Raw genomic sequence first — 15,017 nt, 5'->3', positions numbered from 1 at the left:
AGGGTTATATAAGAGAAGGGCATGCTGTAATGTTGCTGCACAGCTGAGGCGGGAGCCAGCTAATGACCTTTCTGCTCAAAGGAACCCTGTAAAGCCCCGGACCAAGCTACCGCTACGGTCCTGCCCATCATATGTCAGTGCACAGTGGACGACTCAATACATAGCTTCTCCTGCATCGCAAGGAAACACAATTCAGAGGGAGGAGATGGAGAGAAGTAGTTTTTCTGTTGTGCCACAGAGATCTCCTGCAAGCAAGGCTTTGCACAGAACAGGGCCTCATATAGAATCATAGAATCATTGAGGTTGGAAAAGACCTCTAAGATCATCGAGTCCAACCGTCGACCCAACACCACCATGCCCACTAAACCATGTCCCTAAGTGCCTCATCTACTCGTCTTTTAAATACCTCCAGGGATGGGGACTCAACCACGTCCCTGGGCAGCCTGTTCCAATGTTTCACCACTCTTTCAGTAAAGAAATTTTTCCTTACATCCAATCTAAACCTCCCCTGCCGCAACTTGAGGCCATTTCCTCTTGTCCTATTGCTAGTTACTGGGAGAAGAGACCGACCCCCACCTCGCTACAACCTCCTCTCAGGTAGTTGTAGAGCGCAATAAGGTCTCCCCTCAGCCTCCTTTTCTCCAGGCTAAACAACCCCAGTTCCCTCAGCCGCTCCTCAGAAGACTTGTTCTCCAGACCCCTCACCAGCCTTGTTGCCCTTCTCTGGACTCTATACTCAGTACTCTTTTTTACAGTCTGGTTATGGTGGCTGGGAAAGAGGAGTCTGAGCATTTCAAGGACAAATAGGTCTTGCAAGAAAACCATGTGTTTCAAGTTTCCCTCTGGAGGTGGGAATTTCTCCCTCCCATTCCTTAACGTTGCCTCCTCCAAGGAAGAACTGTATCTGCAACATCATGAGGGCTCTGAAGGGAAGGGTAAAAACTACTGAGGCAGGGCCCACAGGGTTTTACCTGGCTCACAAATACCTAACTCAGAGCAGGTACATTGCCAGACTTCTCGTAGGACCCAAACTACCTTCTCTTGCAGGTTTCTTAGGATTAGTGGCCACTGAATATTCACTATTTAGTAAAAACATGCTGTCTTATTCTTATCTTGTGATGCAAATCCCAACAAATAACACCAAGTGCTGTTGTGGGGAAAAAGAAATACAAATATTCCTGTAGTTATATACCCAAATCCCTCAGGGCAGGATGGGCTCTCAAGGACCCAAGCCTGTAATTTTTTGAACAGACAGAAAAGCCTGACTGCAGCCTGCGCCTTGCTGCATCACCTCACAGTGCGGCACAGCAATATTTAAGTCCCTGGGGGATTACAAGCACTGCCCTACTGCCTGAGTTTGGGATTAAAAACAAGTCATGGCCAGTCTTCCCCAAAGAAAGCAGGCCCTTCTCATGATGGCCAGATCCACACCAGGACCGGGACATCCTCTCTGGGGATGTGGTGCTTCCCCTGGTGGAAATGGCTGGGCTCAGACTGGTGAACAGAAATGCCACATGCATGCCAGCGTGTTTTGACTGGGTAGTCTGGTGGCACTAGTGCCGGAGAGCATCCACATAAACAATAGCCAGGCAGCCTGCCTCTGGGAGCTGCTGTTAGCTTCTAGGAAAGCAGAGCATGCACACAGATCTCTTTGTTTCGAGTATTGTAGCATCGCAAACAAGATACCCACGGTACTGAAGCCAAGTAACAGGCAGTGGAGGGGCTGCCAGCTTTTGTTACACCAATGAATGTCTAAAACCAGTAAAAGCCACATGAGCACACCACCGAGCTCCCTTTCACTGCGCTCAGTGTAACATCGCGATGCCTCCCAGCTGTGCACCAGGAGAAGTGGCTGACATCTGTCCAAAGTTTGTTTCGAAACCCCTTCATGAAATAAACACTCACTGTACACACTCTTTACTCTGTGGGGTGGTGAGAAGAGCTGTTTTCATGCACATGGACACAGAGACACCTATTTTGCAGGCATGCTATCAGGAGCACAGTTTGCATTTGGAGTAGACGATGGGAGAGGCTTGTGACAGCCCTCCTCTCCTGTGGGGGTTCCTGCCTTGGTCCCCAGGAAAGCCTTTTACCATTCAGAAATCCCTTGGGTGAGGCAGGCAAAGGCTAAGGAAGGGAAGACGTTTATTTGGCATAGTGGCTAACTCTCAAATACTTTGCAAAGCATCAAGACCCAATGAGTTGAGTTTTATTACCTCTTCCCCTGAAGCTCTTCTAGAACAGGAGAAACTAGCCTGCGTCTTGGTTTCCTACCATCTACAACTGGGGGGAACACAGTGGGGAGTCTGCATTACCGGGTAACACCAAACCTCACAGTAATTTGTCATGACCTTGCTAGGGTATTTGGGAGGCCAGTGCTTGCAGTCCTTGATCTGTTAAGCCTCTGTCTGCATTCAGGTCCTATTGGATCTCTCCAGCAGTGGCAGGTGAGATGGGCACAAGACCTGCACTGCGTGCTGACCTTGCTACCATGGTTCCAGCATGTCAGAACAAGAAATTCTCTCCTTGGAGCCTGGGCACAGTTTGCATGCAAAAGATTCCCAAAATGGGGAAACAGGGGCTTGGAGGTGCCATCAGGAGATCTCTCCATATTTCAGGGCAATTTGAGCACTGTACTCTTTAAACCATTTGGCTGAAACTGGTGATAACTAAGAGGGAGGGAGGGAGTGTTTGCCCTCACAGGCACAGCGCCTTTGCTGATGCATTTGCAAGCCCAGAATTGTTAGTTTGAAGCCTGTAATGAAAAAGCCAGGTCTTTGGCTGCTGTAAGCATTTGCTCAGAGACTGTATTCATTTTTATCCCAGCTGAGGGACCATGTCCAGGAAGTCTATACATACATTTGATAGAAAGAAATTTGTTAACAGCATGCTTTCATACCTTCACAAAAGGTATAAAACAGATTATTCTAGGCTGGGCTTTATTTGCTTGGAAGCATGTGACTCAATAGCACAGACGAGCCTGGTATCTTAGGAGCAGAGCAGGTAGCAAAGACTGCTCAGAAATTTCTGTGAAAAGTCCTATTTCCTGGACTTCGACCTATTTACATTGGCTTGTTCATGACCAGAACCCCAGGACCAAATGATCTGGTCATGTGATCTTCTATATCCAACCAGCCCACAGCCAAGATATAGCACTAGAGAGAGACCCTAGTTTAAGTATCTCGTCTGGAAAGTCCCCTTTCTTAGCATAGCAGCAACGAGCACAAGATTGTCATCTGGAGTGTTTCATTCTCCAACTCCCTAGGTCTCATCAAAGGCAAATTTATCCCTGAGAGTGGGGTGAGGGGGTGTACCATGGTGAGAAGTGCCCATGGCCAAACGAAGCAGCTCCTCAGCCTGGCGGGGCATTGCGTGCTGGAGAGTGCTCTCTTCCCTGCAGCATTCACTTTGCTGCTATTACACACACATCCATCTGAAGTGGCTCCAAATACAAAGGGAAGGAAAAAACCCCCAGCCTGTAAATAACAACATAAATTGCCATCAGTGGTCAGAGCAGTGCTGTAAAAGTCTCCTCAACCACAGAATGAGCATGCTGAGAAAGTTCCCTTTCTCCTTAAAACCTTCTTATAGGCAGGGACAGAGGTCCCGTATGTTCTTGTCCCTCTTGCATCAGGGAAGCTTGGGCAGGTCTGTCCCTTCTCCCTTCAGCACCCCATATCCTGACAGCATAACCAGACCATCCAGAAATACTGACATTGTTGAGACTCCATACAACGAAGCAGCCTGGCCCTGGAGGAAGAGGAGAATTAAAGAAGACAACGAATGGAGCAGTGTTTTCAAAGAAACCGGCATGACTTAGGTACTGACTTCACTGACGATGTTTAGATGAGTCTTTTGGTTCCTTTAGTGCTGCTGAAACATTCCCTCATAACTAAAACAGAGTTTCTTGTTTACTGAAGGGGTACGCTTAAAATAATCATCATCATCTAAATACCATTTGTGAGGCTGTACCCTGCATGTACTGCCACAAAGTCAAACCCAGGTTTGTTACTGCAATTTTAAGCATAGAGAACTAATTGCATATGCCCAGACATGACAGGGATGGTTAAATCCAATCTAAACAGCTTCTATGTCATGGAAACCCTGGCTGAAAAAGCATATAAATATTCTTTGTCCAGCAATTGTCCATGACTCTCCGTGTTTTCAATATTCTAGGAAGCCTGAGATACTATTTTTATTTAGACTAAAAATAATAAAGGCTTTTCTCCAATCCTCTGGGTGCCCTAATTGAATTATGTCTGCATTAATAAACCCCAGCACTGCTAAAATCAGACAGCCACCTACCCAGGACATCTAGGAGGCATATCTAGGAGGCATGGTGTCTGCCTCCTCCAGAAACTCTATCCAGAGGTGTCTTTTGCAAGAAGTTTAGTCCTGGAAAGTTACCAAATCAGCTTAGTATGGAGTGGAGAAAGACATTCCAAGTCTCTGAGCCACTGCAGAGAAAGCCCAGCCGGCTGGCTCCTCTCTTTTATAAAGAAATCTTTCAAACAAGGACTTTGGTCCAGTGTTTGCACAGTCCATTGTAGACAGAAGGGGACAGGGCATTGGATTTGCAGCTGGAGCTCTTATTATTACCACCATTAATTCAGGAGAAACAGCCCGAGTAGCCCTGCAGAATGCAGCCCAAACAACTTAGATCAAAGGTTTGCAGGTAATGCCTTAGCCTCTTCTTGCAGATATTAACCATGGAGTGATGGTTCATGAGTTTCTGCATCACATACTCCCGGAAACATAAGCCTGTGAGTCCCAGCCTTCGTTTCCAAATGCTTTTAGAATCATAGAATCATTTAGGTTGGAAGAGACCTTTAAGATCATCAAGGCAGTTGCAGCCCAGTGAGAATATGCCTCTCCACCCTACCACAGGTGACCCTGGAGGAGGTACTAGTATGACCTGCAAGGTGACCTCCCGTTTAAGCGCAGATAGTCTGTCTGGCTGAGTTACTGATGCTCTGCACTGCTCAGGGCATGGCCAGACTTCTCGCAGAGCTCTTGGCTTGTAATGTTAGCACTGCTGAAAATGTTAAAGAACAGTCTGACTGCTACCAAATCTAAATATCGATGGCAGCTAGCTCCTGTACTTTTTAAGCAGTTGCTGTATTTCCAGCTGGTTGCAATGAGACGGGCTCTACCCTTTTCAGTGTTGCTAAAATAATCCACAGAAAGACCCACGAGCCTGACCTTCTCTGAAGTTTGCTTTCAGTGAGGCGGGGAGAGAAAAAGCTAATTCTTTTCTACAGATGTTCTCAGCAATACTGTGATTTCAGCAAAGCCAGAGAGAATTCAAATGCCTTTCTCAGCTGAGGAAGAAAGCACAGTCATATGCCTTCCCCAAACCTTCTTTCCAACAGTGCAGCCAGTGTCATTGAAAAAAAAATTAGAAAAAAATGAAGCAAATAGTAGGGTTTTTTTTTTGGCTGTTATTCCTGCGGTTAAAGCTACAGCTACAGTAGCAGGTTACAGCAGAAACTGAATATGCTACTATGCAGAGGTTCCATTCAGTGAACTGGGCAGTCTTAAAAAGAAATTGGTTTTCAAACTTCAGAAATGAATTTAAACAAAACATGATTATCTCTTTCAATGGGGGCATGTTCAGAAAACACCAGCCGGACACAGTACAGGATAGCTCAGGCATATGTTGCAATGTTTAAAACCTGAAGCTATGAGAACTGCACTGAAGCTTGCTCTGGTTTACTTCCATTTGGCATCCTGGGGCTAACAGAGTGGAGGAGCTTGAACAAAGTGCTTCAGTCAGCCTCTCTGTGGCTTATGCCCTGAAATGCCCCTGCCCAACAATTCAGTACTGCAGTCCTCCAGTCCTTCAGAGGGTTCGCCCAAACATGAGATGGGGGAGTAAAGCCACCCCCAGCCTCCTGGTTTTATCGAAGCAAGACTAGGAATACCTAATAACTAATGAGGAAATAAAAAAGTGCTGCTCAGATTGCAGGGATGGCAGAGAAGGACATGCTCTGAATGAAATATAAATCAGTACAGTACTGCAACATGGCCGTCATTCAAGCTTGCATGGTGTGTGGAGGCTGAGGCCCCCAGTTCAGAGCTCCCTTTTGCACCACGAAGCTGGTGAGATCCAGTGGCTGCTGCTGTGCATCAGCCCTGTGCCTACGGGGGATAAAATCCCTCTGGGCTGAAAGCACCAAGCTCATGTCACTTTTTAATGATGCCCACAGACCATGTGGAAAAGCTTCGTGCTGCCCAGCAAAGGAGCTGTAACTGAGCAGTAAGATAATCAATGAGCGGGAACCATGATTATCCATTATCTAGAAATATGGCTGGCCCAGAATATAAACTCTGGCTCCATGCAAGGAAAAGATTAGGAATTGGGGAAAAAATGTAATAAAGCTGTGTTATTCTGACAGTTAATTCTCATCCACACTGCAGTGCAGTATATATGGCTTTACTGTCCTCTCCTATTCTGCTCTCTTAGCTATATTTCCTCTGGTAGTTGGTTTGTAGCCAGGCAAACTATTCCTGCAGAGCCCAACAGAGATTCATGGTGCTAAACCAGCCAAGCATGCAGTCAAGGGTAATGCTAGCTTTCCAGGACCTCCTCTCAAGATTTCCAAAGCTTGACAAAGTGGGCATGACTCCATGGATCTCGTGAGCCACTGTTTGACTACACAGGAATTTATAGCTATGTGGTCGCTACAGCTTTAGCTGAAGAAGGGATATACTTTACTAGTTAACATTTTCCAATGAAATCTTAATTGGACTGTGCAGAAGCCAAGAAAAGAAAACTATTCTCAGCTGAAGTCTCTAAAATGTATTCTGCAATCAGGCAGGACAAGTGCATGGTAGAGAGAAACCTAATCCTAAATCCCGACCTTTGTGACCAAGGCTAAGAATGGCAATGAATGACACAAAGCAAAATCTCCTCGTTTTGAACACAGTGTCTCAAACACCTGTCCTGAGTTCAAAGAAGTCTCATCTGCAACTGCATGTTGACATTTGTGAATGTGACAGTGAAACTTAAAAAATTACTATGAGAAGACTAAAAAGGAAAAGATATCAATCAATAGCAACATGAAACCACTTCATGTGCTTCCTTAATGTGTTAAATAATGGCTGAATAAAGTAAGAATATGTAACAGCTGAGTGAAATATTAGACTGTACAGGAACACATGGCAGTGCTAAAAGTATCAGCTTTTCCTGCACAGAGAAATGGTGGTATTTCTGTATGGACATAGCCAACAAATCTTTCCATCCACTCCAGCTTTTGAAACAATTAATCTCATGGAAACCAGAGCGGGAAATCCTGCTGGGGAACCAAATGCTTTAAAAACAGTACTTTGTGAAAGATCCAACGGCAGTGAAAGCAAATGCACCTGACTTTCTGAGCTGCACTCAGAGAAAGCCCCCTTTAGGTGCAGTGACAGATGTGAATACCTCTGTTCTCCTGTATCAAGTCTTTCTTGCCAACTTTAAATCATATTAAGTGCAAAATAGGGGGTAAATCTTTCCTTACCTAGCTTCAGAGATCTGTTTTTCTCCTTGTCCAAAAAGCCCTTCCACCTGCCTGCCCTCCAGAATTTTGGCTGCAAAATCAATCATCAATCTGAAGAAACCTGAAGGAACCCACTTAGCATGTCCCCGGAGATCAGTGTCCAAACCCTCTCCAGATGCGGAAGGTGCCATTTCTGACAGTACAGGAGTTGGTACCAAATCTGCACCTGAATTACCCCGGTTCCCAGGACCCCTACACACACCTGGGTAGAGGCAGGTGCCAGAACGGTACTCTGAGACAAGAATGAACCTGGCAGCCAGGGAAGATATTGAGAAAGAGGGAAAGGCAATGTCATCTCCCAGTTTTGGTGGCTGACTCCAGAGGGGTTGTAACAACTGGGAAATGTTCAAAATGTTATTATCCAGACGCATACAATCAACTAAAATCAGCCCATTTGACGACTTCAGGGAGGGCAAAAAGGTACACCTGACCACGTGAGATGCTCTCCTACCACTATCCCCCAGTTCAGGAGGCAAGAATTGCAAGAATTCAGCCCTGCCACACAGAGGGGAAGGGGAAATGAGACCCCACGTGGATTTGGTGAAGAGAGGGAGAGAGGGGACAGCAGCGAGCTACTCGGCTTGGATGGTGGGAGAGAGGACAGGAGCAGGGAAAGCAAGTTATGCAGGAAACAAACTGTAACAGGAGGCAATGAAATGGGCTGTGATTTTAACATTTGTTTCATACTGGCTCTCAGGACAGACCTGCCTGACACCAGAAAGCACATCCAAGGCATGACAAGTTTCAAGTCCAACACGTGTGGGTGGTTGAATCTCTTTTACAAAAAGGAGAAAAACTTCTACCATAACCCAGTAAGTAGTAAGAACAACATTCAATAATACATCTCCTTAATATTGGTCGTAGAACAGCTGAAACATTTTTGCTGAAAATTAAAGCAAATTAATCAGCATGAAGCAGACACTCTCTCGTTGGGAAGTTTCAACCCAAATAGTTGCAATTTGGCAAAACTTTAAGCAGTTGAAATGAATTATTGTTGCTGGAAGTGCTAGTCTATTTTAACAATAGGTGGTGTACCTGCATCACTTACCATACGCACAAAATCTAGTATTGCGATGACAAAGACAGAAATGAAGGCTGATACTGTTAATCGCTAACACCTAAAGCATTATAAGGAAGTCAGGAAAAGCAGCTTTTTCCTTGGAGTCGAGAGGTGGTAATTTCACCCTCTCTTGCAGAGGAAACACTGGTTGCTGAATTTAAATTTTCACAGATCAAAAAAAAGCCCTCCAGGTGGTTTCTAATCCATGCAGTTAACTGAGTCTATGAATTTTGAGACCCCCTCAGATAGACAGCATCTCATTTTCCAAGCCTTTTTGAGAAGCCTAATAAAGATGAAATGAGCAGCATTTTTATTATCCATTCCAACACAGAGGCCAGGAGTAGAAACATCAGGGACACCGCTGGGTCGGTAGACAGGTACTGTGGCTTTTCTGCATTAGAAACTTGAGGATGAAAGTGTGGGTATAGTCTGTATAAAGATGTAGGCAGAGCTGCATAGGGGACTGAGGTTAGAGGAGGAGATGATGGAAAGCAGTGGTGCGCAGAAGGAGCACACAGTGGGTGCACCAGCCTACAAGTTGGACTGACAGTTGCGTAAAAAGAGGTTAGTATAATGACAGCATCCTGGGTTTTGAATTTAAATTCTTCAACCAGATTCTACGGAAATATTATAGCTATTACCTAAGCAAGACAGGTAAATTGTCCAAGTAACTTCAAACACGAAGAACCCTAAAGACTCACTGGGATGGATCTTTGCATCCCTTTGGGATCAGACTTGTATTCAAGCACATCAAAAAGATGTGCGAAAGAGAGTCCCCCCAAGCATCTCGTCAAAGTAACAGCAGTCCCCCAAAGCCACACTCACTGACAAGCTCTGTTCCCAGTTTACCATATTGCACAAGTCCTGTGTAAAACCAAAAGGGAAGCAGCTGTGAATGCAGAGCTCTGCTCACACATTTAGCAGAACTTCCCAAAGCCAGCACAGGCAGGAGGAAAGCTCACTGGCCCAGGGGTGTCAGCAGTTTCCCCCCACACTTCTGCTTTGGAAAGGGGGTACTCAATGCTTCATGGCAAGCTCCAAAAGGGTTTTAGTGATGCCACTGTAAAAATACTTGATTCAGAAGAGGCCATGTTGCCAGACAAGTTAATGCCATAGGGAACATGACGCATTTATGGCTCTTTATGGCAAAAAGTACACAGCCAAGCATAAAATGAGTCTTGAAAGCTTTGTAGGAGCCCCATAAACACTCCTGTGTGCTGATGAGGTGAGAACATGGAGCTCCGTGCCCTACCAGTAGCCACGGGTTCCTTTCCATTTAATTCCACAACAACAGAACATGGACAAAGTAGAAAGTAAAGAGAGCCTTTACTAGAAAGGCATGAGACAGACTTTTCTCCTGGAGGCATGTTCTCGCTAATCCTTGCATCAAGGTGAAGTGACTTGCCTGTGATGGAAGAATGAGTCAGTAGCAGAGCAAAACAGAGGATCGAGCTAACTTGATTCCTAGCAGTTTACTCCAAAAAGTTAATCTGGGCTCCCTCCTAATCCCCATCTAGAGAATCTTCTCTGTGGGACATCCAGGTTTATTACCAAACCAGTCTCCCTCTCCCACCTTCCTGGAAGGCTAGTGGTGCAGCAGAGCCATGTGCTCAGTGCTGAAGGTCAGTCTCTGAGGATGAGCAGATACCACTTTTTTGAGGGTGTTGGTGCTGGGAGGTGATCCCTGCCTGTCCTGCACCCTATTAGGGCAGCAGCAGTCGCATGTTGCAGGAAGACAAACGGTTTCAAACACACTCCAAAAAGCGCCCCATATTGTGACAGAGGATCCCTCTAAAACGAAACCCATGGGAAACCCCCATGCTGCAAGCTTGCACGCTGCCATCAAAAGCAGCCTGCTCTTGGCTTGTGCTGAACATCCATCCCATGTGAGTATCATGGACCTGGAGGGGTTTTCTGGCTGTTTTACTGACCTGCAAAATTGCCTGAAAAGGCTGAGGAGGAGTCCTGCAGCACAGTGCACGGATGGGAAGGGATGCGGGACTGCCTGGAGCAGCCACGCAAGCTGCAGCCGCTGTCTCCAGGATGTTTTCAGAAGACAGCAGGTTTTGCTCTGAAGGAAAAGGAGAGAAAGAGAGTTGCAGAGAAGTCAGGCATCTGGCTGAACCTACACAGATACCTACACAGGCATGTGAGGGTAACACTGATCTCCATGTCTCTGAGGTGAATGGAAAACATTCAGCCTTCTACTAAATTCTCTTTATTTGCAGATTTATTTTATTTATTGAGGGTCCCTCACAGTTCAGGAGTATACAGAAGAGTTAATTTAATTTACTATGAAGTGCCACACTATGGTATGAAGTGTTTCACACACAGGCAGGAATAAAAGGTTTCACTGAATTGAAAAGCCGAGTTACATTTGATTACATTCAAAGGGGCCAGAAAGCAGAAGAATGGGAGGAAAATAATTTTCCATAGGTGAAAAGAGATGAAAGTTAATGATCTCTCATGGTTAACTTACAGCCTTTTATGCTTCCTGGGTGTTAATGTTAAATCAGCTAGACTCCTGCCAACTTATCTCCGGTTAGATACCTTTACTAATCCAATTTCTTTTGTTCCGTTCAAGTTCTTTTACTTACACATCTCAGAGTGTAAGTTCACTTTAAGGTCACTTCCAGAGTAAAGGGTAAACCTGTCACTTTGCTTCAACTTGCCCCAGGAAATATGTTATCAGTGCAGCAAAACATGAGCATGGGTACATAGCCTGGGTTTTTATCATTTTAGCAGGTTCTCCCTTGTGTGCACGGACAATTCAATCCAAACAAGCTCTCACAGTGGTTTTGTTCTCTATTGTAGCACACAGGCCAGCCTGCTTGGATATGCATTTGGTCATTAGAAATGAAATGTTGCAGAGCAACTGGCTGAATTTCAGGAAAATTAGGCATTCTTCCTGGGGAACACACCTTCATCATGAGAGCAGGAGCATTTTGCAGAGATGCACCGAGCTTTCTCCCCATGCCGGGAATGCTCTAACCCCCAAAACTGCACTTTCCCAAGGATGCCCACTGCAGCAGGAGACCAGGTCCAGTGCAGATCAAGCTCAGGCTATTATATCAGGGTATGCACGTCCAAACCTGCTCAGGATGTTGCTGACTGACATAGGGAATAATGCCATTTCTAGTACAAAGACAACCTCTATCTGTGGAGAGGTTATGCTGCTCTTTAAAGAGCAGCCAAGAGCAGAGTGTGCTCTCCGATCCCCCCAGCTGCCCACGAACAGCGGGAGCCTCTCCCGCTGAGCGTCTGTGTGCATCTGGAGGGACCGAGCCCCCGGCAGCTGTACCGATGCCACACTAAGCTGCCAAGTCTGCTCAGATCCACAAAGGCGCCACATACTCCCAAAAACATCCCCTGCGTGTGCCTGTAATTTTGTCTAAATTCACCCTTGAACCTCATGGGCATTGTAGGCTCCCCCCCCGCTGCCCTTCCAAAACACAATGCAGACAAACCCCCTCTTCATTTAACTTGAGGGAAGGAATATAAAAGCCCTAATACAGAAGAGCACACTTCCCTCTTTGTGCATGGGGAGCATCAACTGGAAAGAAGCCAAGCAATTACTGAGTCCTGGAAGAAAAAACCAGCAAACTTGTTACCCTGAAGAATTACAAACCAACGCTGAAAGAGATGTAAAAAAAAAAAACAAAAACAAAGAACCAAGCACATCCAAAGAGGCATAAGACAGCTACGGCAAAGCACCCAGGCCTTGGGAGAAGGAGCATTTATCGCCCCAGCAGTGCGACTCTGCCAGGAGCCTCTCCCAGCCGCCAGCTCTTCAGCGCCGTGGCTATAACGAGTTCCCCTAAACGTCCTGTATAACGCACGCCAGCCGGTCGATCACACCAAGCTGAGAGGAACTGCATCAGAAGATGTATGGCTGAAATCAGACAGAGGTAAATTCTCAGCAGGGGGATGTTTCTCTGGAGGTCATTAATCTGCTGATTACAAAGCCTGCTGACTGCCAGCCACGTCAGGCGGACTGGCCTGGCTCTTGCAGAGTGCTTTCCGTTGGCTTTTGACCCAACTGAACATTTACACAACCTAAATATTTCTAGCATTTATTTCACAATGCTCTTCTGAATCTTAGGAAGCGTGCGCTGTCCTTGTTTTGGTCGTCTCCTCCCTGCTGCCGTCGCAGAGAAAGGGATGGCTCCCTGGCAGAGACCAACTGGGTGTGCAGATCCTCCATTTCAGCTTGAGCAATCCTTACGAGCAGGCCGTGGTTTTCTCAAGTATATCAAGTAATATATCAAGTATATATTACTCAAGCTGACCTTACACTTTCTGCTGGCATTTTGCTTTTTGGCTGTTTCCCCCCCTCTCTGGACTTGTTACAAGGAGTTCAGTGACAGAGCAGGCTATTGCACAGCCTCCGGGCTGTGATTGACCATGTAAGATCACAAGACCTTTTTGTTATAACTTCTATAAGTGGGGGAAAGGCATGGCTTTGAAGTAAAGAAGGTTTTGTGTTTTTTTTCTTGAGAACATCAAATCTTCTGGATCAGACAGTCCTTGCCCAGGGCATTGTTCCTAGAAAAAGGATTGTTTTAGCTTTAACCTCAAACTGCACCCTGAGCAGTAACGGGCCATGGGTGCAGATGGATATAAATTCCTCCGGCTGAGTTTTTAGCTGGCCAGATGCAAGCCGGCTCCAGGCCAGAAGCCGTTGGGCTGCGTGAGCGTGGCGCTGAGCCCGGCACTGCGGGTTGGAGCCCTCCGCACACAAACACAGGGGTGGGAGTCGACTCCCTCCTCTCCATCCAAGGCTCTCTCGGTATGGAAGGGTGCCAACATCTGGACAGGGCATGTCTGCTCAGCCCAACCTGCATGCTAACGCAGTTTGGCCCCTGTCTGGCCCGACCTGACACTGGCAAAAGGGTCACACCTGCCTGTGGACTCAGCGTTATGCATTTTTATACTTTTTTTTCTTTTAATTTAAATGCAGATCTCTTGCAATTTTACTCGCAAACACTTGGCTGCCAAATGAGTTGTGATGTCCAGTGAATGACTTGCAACACCATCCATTCAGGGGAAACACCAAAAAATAAATCAGCAAAACTTGCAGGGTCGCTTGCAGCATCTGCCACGTGATCCCAGCTGCGGAGGAGGTGGCTCACTCCTTTGTCACCGTGCCTTGATGCCAGGGATCTAACAAGGCAGCTGAGAAACTCCAAATGCTGTGTGAAGCAGGGTTTCATTAAAATAAAATATACCAAGCACATTGCATGTATTGATTTGTAATTCTCACCAGTGCTTGTTTTCATAAAGTAATTGCAGATGCTTGCTCTTGTTGCTTGCCAAGAGAGCAGTCAAATCTTAGTCTGCTTTGCTTAACAGCCTCTGCATCAAAGACCTCATGAGAGGTCTGGACACTTTAAAAGGATCAGCAATTATCTGTGGTGCTGGCTTTGCATTTACTTTCCTTGCATATTCATGCCAGCAATATTTTAGCATGCATATAACAGGAGGAAGCAAAGACTGACAGTGGGGGATACAGCTGAAGTGAAGCAGATGTCTTTTAAATTCAGAACACATACAGCACAGAAACACTGAGTGATCGAACACAAACTAGAAGTGAAACCAGAAAAAATGGATTTTGTACTTAAAACTGAGCACTGCAGAAAGAACAAAGAGCCTAAGTGGTGCAAAACAAACTTATTTTAAAAAACTCTTCACTCTGAACACCCTAGTGCATTGCCAAGTAGCACAGGTAAGGAATTTCAATAAATTTAGTTTTATGTCAACCATGTCCCTTTAATTATTACTTTTTGGCACAGCATGTAGGACACCTCCAGGCCAAAACACAAGTGATGTTGAAAGTACAACTGTTCCTTCTCTTTGGAAATGAAAGTTTTCTGATTGTTATATAAACATATTTGGATCTATTTTTTAGAGACTCATCCCATTAGCAATTATACTATTAACAGTGAGTCAGAGAACATTTTGCTGATGTTTTAAAACATGTAACTTAAGGTCAGAACCTACTAAACTTCACCAAGAAAGCAGACCTGATATGAAACAGCCTTATTTGCTCTGGTGGGATTGCTCTAATGAGCAAGGGTTTGCAGCATGTGATCTTAGATTGTGAACTATATAGAGCCGCTTCGGTTTAATTGCAAGGCACTGGGCACATCCAGGCAAGAGCAAAACATAAGGATAAAAGAGCAACTCTAGAGAAACAGCAGATAATTATAAAATAAAAAAGAACCAAGGGTGGAGGGTTTCTCTTTTTCCTGGTTAATCTGGGAAACTTATTCAACTGAGGCAGCAACCAGTGGTCATTAGAAAAGTGCTGTGACACGCAGGCAGTAAAAAAAAGCTCAAATCCAGGCTTTTACAATAATCACAGACCTGAAGACAGATATTCAGCTTCTCTTGGAACAGCTCTCTTCTAAAAG

At 45.5% G+C, this 15,017-nt stretch overlaps 1 protein-coding gene across 2 annotated transcripts in view; it reads right to left on the bottom strand.

The window, feature by feature from the left end:
• The window catches only part of CHST13 (carbohydrate sulfotransferase 13), a 68,082-nt gene that overhangs the window by 38,223 nt on the left and 14,842 nt on the right, over window positions 1-15,017 (bottom strand). The window contains exon 6 of one of the 2 annotated variants that reach the window (XM_076346398.1): window positions 10,536-10,675. The gene's annotated coding sequence lies outside the window, so the exon portion shown is untranslated. Of the gene's footprint in view, window positions 1-10,535; window positions 10,803-15,017 lie in introns of those variants that run through there. The other variant, XM_076346399.1, reaches the window with a different exon arrangement.

This window comes from Aptenodytes patagonicus, chromosome 8 (assembly GCF_965638725.1).
Source record: "Aptenodytes patagonicus chromosome 8, bAptPat1.pri.cur, whole genome shotgun sequence".
Classification (NCBI taxonomy): domain Eukaryota; kingdom Metazoa; phylum Chordata; class Aves; order Sphenisciformes; family Spheniscidae; genus Aptenodytes; species Aptenodytes patagonicus.
Note: the sequence above shows the minus strand (reverse complement) of the source record. Positions and strands in the feature narration are given on the sequence as shown.